This window comes from Delphinus delphis, chromosome 8, assembly GCF_949987515.2.
Source record: "Delphinus delphis chromosome 8, mDelDel1.2, whole genome shotgun sequence".
Classification (NCBI taxonomy): domain Eukaryota; kingdom Metazoa; phylum Chordata; class Mammalia; order Artiodactyla; family Delphinidae; genus Delphinus; species Delphinus delphis.
In genome coordinates, this window is record NC_082690.1 from 59152138 (window position 1) to 59164186 (window position 12049).

General features: G+C 40.8%; 1 protein-coding gene and 1 non-coding gene across 4 annotated transcripts in view; one reads left to right on the plus strand and one right to left on the minus strand.

Annotated features, from left to right (window-relative positions):
* Positions 1-12049, plus strand: part of FAM168A (family with sequence similarity 168 member A) — a 194931-nt gene that overhangs the window by 61344 nt on the left and 121538 nt on the right. The window lies entirely within an intron of this gene.
* Positions 4769-4841, minus strand: TRNAR-UCU (transfer RNA arginine (anticodon UCU)). The gene has a single exon. It is a non-coding gene; the product is annotated as a tRNA-Arg (tRNA).

Consider the following 12049-nt stretch of genomic DNA (forward strand, 5'->3'; position numbering starts at 1 on the left):
TCCGCAACGGGAGAGGCCACAACAGTGAGAGGCCTGCGTACCGCAAAAAAAAAACTTTCATTCTAGTGGGAGAGACTGACAGTAAACAAACAAATAAACTAATAAATAATACAATTTTAGTGTCATAATAAAAAAATAAAGCAAAGTAAGGGAACAGTATATGTTGGGGTGGATGATCAAGAAAAGCTTCTCTGAAGAGATGGCGTTTGAGCAGAGCCCTGAATGATCTAGAGTAGAAAACGTTGAGAAGATGTGAAGGTAGAGGAAATAGCAAGCAGAAAGGTCCAGAGGTAGGAGTCTGCTAGCTGTGTTTGAGGAACCGCAAGAAGGCCATTATTGGTTGGACAGGAGGTTGACAATACATAGAGCTTTGGAATCATTTAGCCCTGGGGGGTCATTTCTGACTCCTGTCACTTAATTTGCTGTGTGACTGGGCAGAGTACCTGACTTTTCTGAGTTTTAATTTCCTTATATACAAAATGGAGATAAAAGAAAGGCTGTCTTGAGAATTAAAAGACAATATATGTACAGCACCTAGAATGTTGCCTGGCACATTACTTTATTAAATATATGTTAACTGCACATCTACTATTATCAGCTGTGTCATTAGACACTCATTCCACTATCATCTGGTAAATTCAGTTCGTTTTTCTCTGTTTTTTCAAGTTATTTTACTCTGTTTTTTCAAGTTGTTCTAGTCAGCAGATCTTAAAGTTCTATTCTTGTGCCTGGACTCTGCTAGGCATTCTCCCTGAACTCACCTTTGTATTGAAAAATCAAGGAAGAAAGTGTTGGACTGAAAAGAAAATGATTTAGAAGTTGATGAGTAGGTACAAAAGTAAGGGCTTGGGATTCTGGTAATTGCAGCCTCTGATATATTCATTTATTATGGAAAGAAACTACCTGTGCATTTCTGTCATCTTTCCTCATCACTGAATGCTAGCTCTACTCCGGCACTTCCCAGCCAGGCTTCCTGCTGACCCAAACCTGCTTGCCTTAGGAAAATCAGATAGGAGCCAAGTCCTCCATCCTTATAAGACCATCTGTTTTCAGAGCCACAGCTGCTATCCTTACAATTGCAACCCAACACAACTGGAATGATTTATTCATCTCCAGGTAACATTTGTGCACCAGCCTTCCAGCAAACTATAGTATCAGCTTTACACTTAATGAAGCATCCAGCACAGGTGGGGAGCTGTACCGTAAAGGATGCTTCTGGCTTATGAATGGCTGATGGACAGGTAGAGGTAAGCTGTTAATCCTGAACGTGTGGCCAGGGAGAGTAGAGTAAATACTGGGCAATAAGGGAGCATTTCTTGTCCAGTAAAGAGTCTCGATTGTATACAATATTCCTGGAATTTCAAGATACTATAACTCATCTTTAAGTTAAATGTTGTACCGCTGTTGAGTTAGGTGAGAAAATTAAAATCCAGAAAGGGGAAGAAAGAGACTTCATTTAAGCTGCATACCAGTTTGGCACAGTTAAGTCTAGAACTCAGGTATTCCATTTCCCAGCCCACTGTTTACCTCCACATGTTTCATTGTGCAGTGAAAAAGTTTAAAGCAAATATGAGATGGCATTATTATTTTTTTGCTCAGTTTATAACTTTCTGATACTGTGAACAAATCACAACTTTTGTCCCTTAATAACTAAATGACCGAGTTGCTAATTTTTTTGAACCTCTCTTCTTATATATAAAATGAGGATAATTAACACTTGTTCTGAATTATTTTATGGATTAAGCAAGGTAAAGTATACAAAAGCTGTTTAGGTTATTTTTATTAATCAGCAGATACTAAACAAATGCTAATTTGTCTTTTTCAGTTCACTTGAGCAGACACTGGTTAAACGTCTACTTTGTGCCAGCTCAGTTTCTAGACTCTTTACTTACATTATCTTTTTCTTTTTTTTTTAAAATAAATTTATTTATTTATTTATGTTTGGCTGCGTGGGGTCTTTGCTGAGCGCAGGCTTTCTCTAGCTGCGGCAAGCGGGGGCTACTCTTCGTTGCAGTGCACGCACGGGCTTCTCATTGCTGTGGCTTCTCTTGTTGCGGAGAACAGGCTGTAGGCGTGTGGGCTTCAGTAGGCGTGCGGGCTTCAGTAGTTGTGGCACGGGGCTCAGTAGCTGTGGCTTGAGGGCTCTAGAGTGCAGTTGTGGCGCATGGGCCTAGTTGCTGTGTGGCATGTGTGATCCTCCTGGACCAGGGCTTGAACCCTTGTCCCCTGCCTTGGCAGGCAGATTCTTAACCACTGCTCCACCAGGGAAGTCCCACATTATCTTATTTAACCTTTAGGTTCTTTTCTTTCTCCCCTTATTATATTTAGGATCTAATTGATACAGTAGTACTCTTTTTCCATAACAAAATACTTCTATAGTGAAATCTCCGTAACTGAGCACAGTTGTTGCAAACAAGTGATTCTTGCTTTAGAAAAATCTATAGTGTTAGTATGAACCTGTGATGATATCTGTGGACCAGTGCAGGTAGAGCTAGTCTATGAGCCTTGGCTTCTGCCCTTCCTACAAGGTGCTTTGGGGACCCTGTGTTTAGAGGGCAAGTCATAACTATGACAGCACTCTTTGTCACCTCAGAGAAAGTTTCTGCTTCGGAATGCTTGGTTTTAGTGAATTGCTTCCTTTTCCACCTTAGGTTTTAGGCTCTTTGACAAGCCATCTTCTTCTCAAATCCAATTTCCCTTTACCACCAAGGGCTTGTAGACAGTAGTTCAGGTGGAGAACAAAAGCTTTCTCCAGTTCCTGGTGGTTCTGTAAGAGTGGGAAGGCCTCAGGGAGAGGTTGCATCTGCTTAATGGAATTCATTTGTGATGTGTGCCTGACTAGGCTGTATTTTACCAGGCACTCTGCTGGGGCTGGCTGAGGAGACGAGATTTAGAAATGGAGATCTGTCAACACGAGTTTTGGCTATTTCTGTACTTGCCAGTATCAGCTAGGGCTCCAAAGAGCTTGTTGGAATCGATGTTGCTGCTGCTGCTTATTTTCTTTTTCCTTTTCCTTTTCCTCTTCTCGTCTTTTCTTCTTTCTTTTCTGTCTTTTTGCTACCTGTGTCTATTGTCCAAGTTTTCCATTTGCGCCTGGTTCTTCTGTTTGGTTGTTTTTCTAGGTTGTTGATCTGTTCAGTGAGTGGCTCAGTATAATGCAATTCAACGACTAAGTGGAGATTTAGTAATGACTAAAGTAAGGTACAGGGAAACCTAGTGTGAGGTGTAGTAGAAAAGCATTGGTAAACCCATAGACATGTGGCTTCAAATCTCAGCTTTGCCTTATACCTGCTCTGTGATCTTGGGTAAATCATTTGTTCTCTTTGAGACATAGTTTCTTCATCTCTAAAAATGGGAATATAAGTATCTGCTTTGTTCAAAGTTGTGGTGAGGATTAAATGAGAGATTAAATGAGAGAAATGAGGAAAGAATCAAGCATTAAGTTAGTGCTTGTTAAATATTCCTTTCCATCTTTCCTCCCATCTCCTTGAGGGAGTGTACATGGGAAAATCAGACATGTATACAAATGAGTGTGTATGAGTGTGTGTGTGTTCTCATGTATCTATGTGTTAGTTTATTATAGCTCTGAGAAATGGCAGAAAATTGCCCTAGTCATTGGGAATTGGGAGGTGAGGGCTTGGGAATTGGGAGGTGAGGGCTTGGGGTTGATGCATATCTTCCTTAAAACCAGGCTGAGAGACGTACTCTGATACAAGGTAACATAACACAATCTTTGTGCCTTTAAAGAAGACCTTAGGGGAGAAAAAGAAAGAACCTGGTGGTGGAGGCCTTGGGATGCTACATTCCTCAGGGGGATCATTAGAGTGTCTCTGGTAGCTACTGGTCTCTTAGAGGTAGAATAATCTGCTTCACAGTAAGCTGAGCGTTTGTAAGCATGAGAGTTGCCTTTTAGGAACAGTTAGTACATAGCTTGGAAGGTTGTAGCCACCAACCTTCCCTTTCCCACCCCCAAAATCTGTTATATCATCATCAGAATGATCTTTTCCTAGATTCAAATCTAATCATCTTAATTTGCTGTTAAAACTCTTCATTGGCTCCAAGCTGCCTTCAGGTTAGAGTCTAAATTCCTTGTATAGCATACAAGGTCTTCCTTGATCTGATTTCTGCTCATCTCCTACTGCTCTTGCCTGTGCTCTAGTGACACTGCATTATTTGCAGCTTCTTAACCTCTCCATCCTCATGTATGTTGTGGCCCATGATAGTCTTTCTGCTGTGCTGTATTCTTTCCTGTTCCTCTGTTTTACTTGACAATCTCTACTCTTTCTTTAAAACTCTTCTCAACTACTGTGTTTTCTGTGAAGTCTTCCCTGACTTCTGAAGGTGAGGTGCCATGGGATGAGAGACTTCCCTTCTCTAGGTTCATCTAGAATTTTGTACATACAGATGTCTAACTACATGTAGCATCAGTGATTAGTAGGCACAGTGATGTCTCTTAATGCTTTCATGACCCATTGGTTTCTTTATTTTAGTGCCTTCATTGGGACACTCAGTCCATCCTTATGTAGATCTATACACAACAGATATCTTTAGAATTAGAAAAATAAATGCAGATACAATATAGCTCCTTGCCAGACTTAGCAAACTCTATTTTACTATATGCCTCTTATCCCTGATGCAGTGAATAGCCATCAGTAAAATGAACCATTAAGTTTGGAGGAGCTATTTATTGTCAGATTGATGGCATAAGTCCATCTGATCTGATTTTTTTTTTTTTTTTGGCCATGCTGCGCGGCTTGCAGGATCTTAGTTCCCTGACCAGGGATCAAACCCGGGCCCCCTGCAGTAGAAGTGCAGAGTCCTAACCACTGGACCGCCAGGGAATTCCCTGATCTGATTTTTTTAAAAAATAGACTATTGTATATTTTATTTTATTTTTCTTGATTGCTCCACCTTTTTATTTTATTTTTATTTTTTTAACATCTTTATTAGAGTATAATTGCTGTACAATGGTGTGTTAGTTTCTGCTTTATAACAAAGTGAATGAGCTGTACATATACATATATCCCCATATCTCCTCCCTCTTGCATCTCCCTCCCACCCTCCCTATCCCACCTCTCTAGGTGGTCACAAAGCCCCGAGCTGATCTCCCTGTGCTATGTGGCTGCTTCCCACTAGCTATCGATTTTACATTTGGTAGTATATATAAGTCCATGCCACTCTCTCACTTCATCCCAGCTTACCCTTCCCCCTCCCTGTGTCCTCAAGTCCATTCTTTATGTCTGTATCTTTGTTCCTGTCCTGCCCCTAGGTTCTTCAGAACCTTTTTTTTTTTTTAAGATTCCGTATATATGCGTTAGCATACGGTATTTATTTTTCTCTTTCTGACTTACTTCACTCTGTATGACAGTCTCTAGGTCCATCTACCTCACTACAAATAACTCAATTTCATTTCTTTTTATGGCTGAGTAATATTCCATTGTATATATGTGCCACTTCTTCTTTATGCATTCATCTGTCGATGGACACTTAGGTTGCTTCCATGTCCTGGCTATTGTAAATAGACCTGCAGTGAACATTGTGGTACATGACTCTTTTTGAATTATGGTTTTCTCAGGGTATATGCCTAGTAGTGGGATTGCTGGGTCATATGGTAGTTCTATTTTTAGTTTTTTAAGGAACCTCCATACTATTCTCCATAGTGGCTGTATCAATTTACATTCCTGCCAACAATGCAAGAGGGTTCCCTTTTCTCCATACCCTCTCCAGCATTTATTGTTTGTAGATTTTTTGATGATGGCCATTCTGACCGGTGTGAGATGATATCTCATTGTAGTTTTGATTTGCATTTCTCTAATGATTGATGATGTTGAACATTCTTTCATGTGTTTGTTGGCAATCTGTATATCTTCTTTGGAGAAATGTCTATTTAGGTCTTCTGCCCATTTTTGGATTGGGTTGTTTGTTTTTTTGATATTGAGCTGTATGAACTGCTTGTAAATTTTGGAGATTAATCCTTTGTCAGTTGCTTCATTTGCAAATATTTTCTCCCATTTGTGGGTTGTCTTTTCATCTTGTTTATGGTTTCCTTTGCTGTGCAAAAGCTTTTAAGTTTCATTAGGTCCCATTTGTTTATTTTTGCTTTTGTTTCCATTTCTCTAGGAGTTGGGTCAAAAAGGATCTTGCTGTGATTTATGTCATAGAGTGTTCTGCCTATGTTTTCCTCTAAGAGTTTTATAGTGTCTGGCCTTACATTTAGGTCTTTAATCCATTTTGAGTTTATTTTTGTGTATGGTGTTAGGGAGTGTTCTGATTTTGTTCTTTTACATGTATGTCCAGTTTTCCCAGCATGACTTATTGAAGAGGCTGTCTTTTCTCCATTGTATATTATTGCTTCCGTTATCAAAAATAAGGTGACCATATGTGCGTGGGTTTATCTCTGGGCTTTCTCTCCTGTTCCATTCCTGATCTGATTTTTTAATCATTGGTAAACTTTGGCCAAGATAAGCATAATTGTTATGCTTTCTTTCAAATAACTTTTTACTTGCATCCTCAAATTTCTTCTGATATAAATAGGATCTGAATTCTGCTTTTCATGCTGGAGTTTTCCCCAGATGTCTGGTAATCCTTGATTGTTTGTATTTTAAAATGGGATACTAAAAAGCTGATTGGAAATTTTAAATACTTGGGTGGAGCTTACTGATTATGGACCTCAACTATAATGGTGATCTGCCTGGGCTATTTGTGGGGCAACTGCAATGTCAGTATCTTTAGATCTTTTTACTAGGGCTGGTCAGATTCTCTTGAAGGATCTTCTAGTCTCCTTCCTAGAGGTTATAGGCCTGGCTGCCAGTGGTCTGGAAGCTGGGGGGTGGGGGGCGCTGCAGGGGAAGGCTGTAGGGAGGCCCTCAATATTCAGTTTGCTTAACACTATTATTTTCAGTATAGTAACGCTACCTTCAACTGTGGTGCTCCCACATTATGAGTTTATTAGATACGTTTTTTTTTGTTTTTTGTTTTTTTTTTTTTTGCGGTACGTGGCCTCTCACTGTTGTGGCCTCTCCCGTTGCGGAGCACAGGCTCCGGACGCGCAGGCTCAGCGGCCATGGCTCACGGGCCCAGCTGCTCTGCGGCATGTGGGATCTTCCCGGACCGGGGCACGAACCTGTGTCCCCTGCATCAGCAGGCAGACTCTCAACCACTGCGCCACCAGGGAAGCCCTATTAGATATGTTTTTAAAGGAAGAGTGAGGCCCCAGGGACTCTACTGGTAGTCAAGTGTGAAGAATTAGAGGCAGTTATTTTGGTTTTGAAGATTGCTTTTTTTTTACTTACTTCCTAGTTCTCTGTGTGTTCCAGAAAGACAAGGTAATTCCTAAGATGAGAATTCAGTGCAATAAGGAATAGTCCTCATTTGATCCTTATGGTAGCCCAGTGGGACAGGTAATATTTTTCCTATTTCCCCCCCAGGGAAATTGAAGCTCACTGAGATTAAATGACTTGTCCAAGGTCACTTGGCAAAATAAAGAGTGGCAGAGCTGGGACTCATTCTCTTCCTTTGACTCCAAATCCTACTCTCCGATTGCAGTGCATGATACTTCCTCCCTCAATATGAATGGGCTGCCAAAAGAGAAAATATGCCAGCCACATGGGTATTAGCAGTAGTTTGAACTGTTAGTAAACAGCCAAGTCCTCTTCCCTGGGAGGATTTCAGCTGATTAGAGTTCTCAGTCTATTTTTCCAATTTATGTAAAGGAGGAGGATAAAGAACTGTTGTGTTCGGACTTGCAACAAACTTTAATTCCTTTAGTGGAAGCACTAAAGATACACAGTTGCATTGCCAGTTTGGCACAAGGAAATACTTAAGCTCTCAAGTAGAAAGAACTGAGTTTCTAGTACAGCTTAAATGTTCTGGACTCCAGGAGGGATTCGTCATGAATCTGGGAACGTTAAGGCTCTAAGATACATTCATTCTTGGGCTTGAAGGTTGAGTTTGTCTACACAATTCAGTAGAATAATTCTGTATACCTTTTTGAGCTCCTGCTTACTAGGAACAATAGTAGACACTGGGAAATATCTTGCTTAGGAATCTCATGGTCCAGTTGGGAAGGGACACACAAACAAATAATTACATTATTTGTAAGAAATTAAGTGTAAGAAAGTACTATAATTGAGAGATATACAACAAGTGCTGAATAGGGAATGATTCATTCTGCCCAGATCAAGGGTACAGGGAATGACTGGAGAAAACTTTACAGTGAAGATGATGATTGATTTGTGCTTTACAAGAAGGGTCAGATCTTTAGATAGATAGGAAATGAAGGGCATTGTAGGCAGAGGGAACAGTATGTGCAAAATCCCAGAAAGAAGAAAGAGCTTGTTGTTTTGAGGGAAGCAGTGGGCAGCTTGATTCAGCTAGAACTAGAGAGTAAGGTAAACCAGGCCTCTTCTCTGGTCTAGGGCTCCAGGGTCCCTTCCTATCATGCTGTGCCAGCATCTGCTCACCATAGGCATATCCTTCCTAATATGCAAGTGTTCTCCGAAGCAGCCTGCATCTCCTCTCTATTCTTGCTTGCCTTTCTTCAGAGCTAATTTAGTATAATTACCTCTCTTCTCCAAACCTTTGTTGCCCTTTGAAAGCCAATGCAATTCCCTCCTAAGTTAATAACGACAAGTGTTCATCCATAATTTGTTTCTGTGTCGCTTCCTATTCTAGAAGGATTTTCCATTAGTGATATTTCTGATTATGCCCAGGGTGGAGGTTTATTGTTTGGTTACTTGCATTTCTTGAGCCTTTGTTATAGATTTATTTTCAAGTTAACCTTCTATTCAGCTCAGGAATCCTTCAGCTTAGAGAGTAAAGTGTGGTAAAATGAGACCACCTAGGAAGCATCTCTTACTAGCCTCGAAGAGCTAGTAATTTCTTTTTGTCTTGGTGTTTGTCACCCCTCCCTAGAACTTTCTCTTTTTTTAGTGTCTGTCTTCTCATCTAGATAGTGGACCATCTGAGAGCAGGGATTTATTATAGTTCATCTCTTGTGTTTTCAACAGCCAACATAGAGCCTGGACACAGAAGAAGTGTTTGATACATGTTTATTATTTATTGAGAGGATATAGGAGTTCTAGTTTCAGTTCTACAAGTGTGTGACGTTGAGCAGATTACTTTCAATCTTTGAAACTGCAGTTTTCTTATCTGTAAAATACAGAGACTGGACTCTGTGGGCAGTATCATAGCATTTATCCTACTTATAGCAGTCAGGGTCCGGTTGAAGTGATAGAAGTCACACGATTAATTTGAAACAGGTAAAATTTAATATAAAGAATTGTTAACTAGGTAAAAAGTAGTTAACTACTAAGAGAGATAAAAAGAGAACTCTGAGGTATAATAGAGGTGGTGACTGCAGAAAATGACTACCATCCCTAAGGCTGAGGGAAAAGCAAACAAGGAAGGAACTTACAAGCTTAAGAAAAGAGAGCTCCACAAGGCCAAGATTCTGAGGAGAGTGCATGGAATACACTCATAGGAATGTGCTGCTTATTGCTGTGGTGAAGAAACTGCCTAGAGGGCGCTCGTTTCAGAACCTGGAGAGCCCCTGTCTTCAAATTTACCATGTCCCCCTGTATGCTGATCTGCTTGCTGCCTTATAGAAAAACCAAACACTGGAAAAAAGTCCTTTCTTTCTCCCTTAGCCTTGTAGTCTCCTTCCAGTACCTTCTATTGGCATAACCTGATGTGAACCAGCTGGGGAAGGAGAAATGTAGTCTGCAGAATCCAGTCAGAGTAGGGCGATGAAGAATTGGTTTGGAGCTGTAAGGCAAAAATTAACAATTTCTATATTGTAATAATCTGTTTCGATATTTGTCTTCCTCATTGCATCATGAGCTCGGTAGTGGCTGGAGCGTTGTCATATTTGTCTCTGCATTGACTCAGAATGGGCCTGGCACCTCAGAGTTGCTCAGTAAATACTGTTTGAATGAAGGAAAGTCTCTGTAAGATAGGGAAAATTAGGTGTTTCTCTAGGTTGGCTTAAGTCTTATTATCTTGAAAGGGATTGGGGCTAGGCATCCTCCTCAGCAGTTAAAACCGTATTGAATGCTATTGTCTTGGGCCTATCGTGTGCATAGTTGCATTAGATGCTAGAGTAAGGACAGGGAGAACATCCTGCAGTTAATATTCGTATATTCTATGAAATTAAACATATTCCCTTTTCTAAAGGGTAACAATCTGAAATCTAAGTTAGGTACTTTGTAACCAAGGGTATTCCTCAGAAGGCCAAGGAGACTAAGAGAGTCATGTGCAATTTAGTCCATTTCATCCCTACAGCCCATTGTATTATGCCCATTTTACAGATACAGGGCTTTCCCTGGTGGTCTGGTGGTTAAGACTCTTCGCTTCCACTGTAGGGGGTGCAGGTTCGATCCCTGGTCTGGGAACTAAGATCCCATGTGCCGTGAGGCCAAAAAAAAAAAAAAAAAAAAAAAAAAAAAATCCTCATATACAGAGAGAGAAACTGATGCTGGGCTTCCCTGGTGGCGCAGTGGTTAAGAATCTGCCTGCCAATGCAAGGGACATGGGTTCAAGCCCTGACCCAGGAAGATCCCACATGCCGTGGAGCAACTAAGCCCATGCATCACAACTACTGAGCTTTAGCTCTAGAGCTCGCAAGCCACAACTCCTGAGCCCACGTGCCACAACTACTGAAACCTGCATGCCTTGAGCCCATGCTCCGCAACAAGAGAAGCCACGACAATGAGAAGCCCACGTAACACTATGAAGAGTAGCCCCCGCTCACCACAACTAGAGAAAGCCTGCGCACAGCAACGAAGACCCAACACAGCCAAAAATAAATAAATTAATTAATTAAAAAAATAAAAGAAACTGATGCTGAGGGATTTGACCAAAGTTATACAGCTGGTAAGTGGCAAAGCTAGTCCAGGCTTGACTGTTTTAAAATTTGAACAGGGTGGTATTCTCTCTCTTTTCCCCAGCTTATGAGGGCAAGCACAGAGTTTTTCTTAGCTGATGGCAATAGAAACCTGTGGAACTGATTTCTGTTTCTGGCTGTTTGGGGCTGAGCAAGTAACAACAGAATGAAATAGCAGCACTTGCAAGGCTGCAATCATAGTGTTTGCTAGTAATTGGCCTTTTGAATAAGCCAGTTTGAGCCTGTGCTTCAGACACCTGATTTGTGAAGCAGTTGCTATCTGGCAACAGGGTATTCTTCTTCTTCCCCTTTTTATTTATTTTTTTTAATCCCACACTAGCAGCTCACAAAAGAGTTCTGATGCATTCCTTGCAACATTAAGCTTCTTTTCTCTTGCTCTTCCAGGTTTCTTCCCTTTTCTGGGGCCTGAAACTAGATAGACTGCTTAATTATTATTAGGAAGCAAAATTTATGAGGCTGGTAGTGTTTCTTGCTTCTGGGCCAGCACACACAAAGCCTTTAAGTAAGTTATTTAGGGTTGAGTGTCAGTTGTTCCTTTCTCAGGTCATCAGCCAGGCAGAGTTGGGGGACCCTGATGCCTGTCTCATTGCTTCAAGGGTCAGAATATTGCAGATGGCCTGGGAGAGATACTCTTACAGGAAAAGCTTTCCATTAAAAGCACTGGAAGAGGCTGGTGATGTCAGGATTTGCTAATCAAATTATTCATCTGGTTATTTTGTGATTATCCATTGGGATGCCCACTGCGATTGGCTAATGTGGGAGTATGATTTCATCATGACAGTGAAAAGCCCTTGGACCAATGTCATCTATCCTTGGTTTCTTTTGTACTACCATTGACTAGGGAATCTTAGGATAGTCACCTTCCCCTTTGACTTTCCTGGGAGTAAATGCTGCTGCTTTACTGCTTTTCAGAAATGATAACATTTATATTTTGGAAGGAGCTGAAGAAGGAGTCTATACATGTCATTTATTTTTAACTGCATACTCATTGGAGTTGAAGTCTTACTTTCATTTTGTGGTTTAGTATCAAACAAGAAAGGGGATGTAGTAGAACCAGTATGGGCTTTAATAGCAGAACCACCTGGCAAAACCCTATTTTGCTACTTAATAACTTAATAGTTATTTATACTGTCTGAGCCTCAGTTT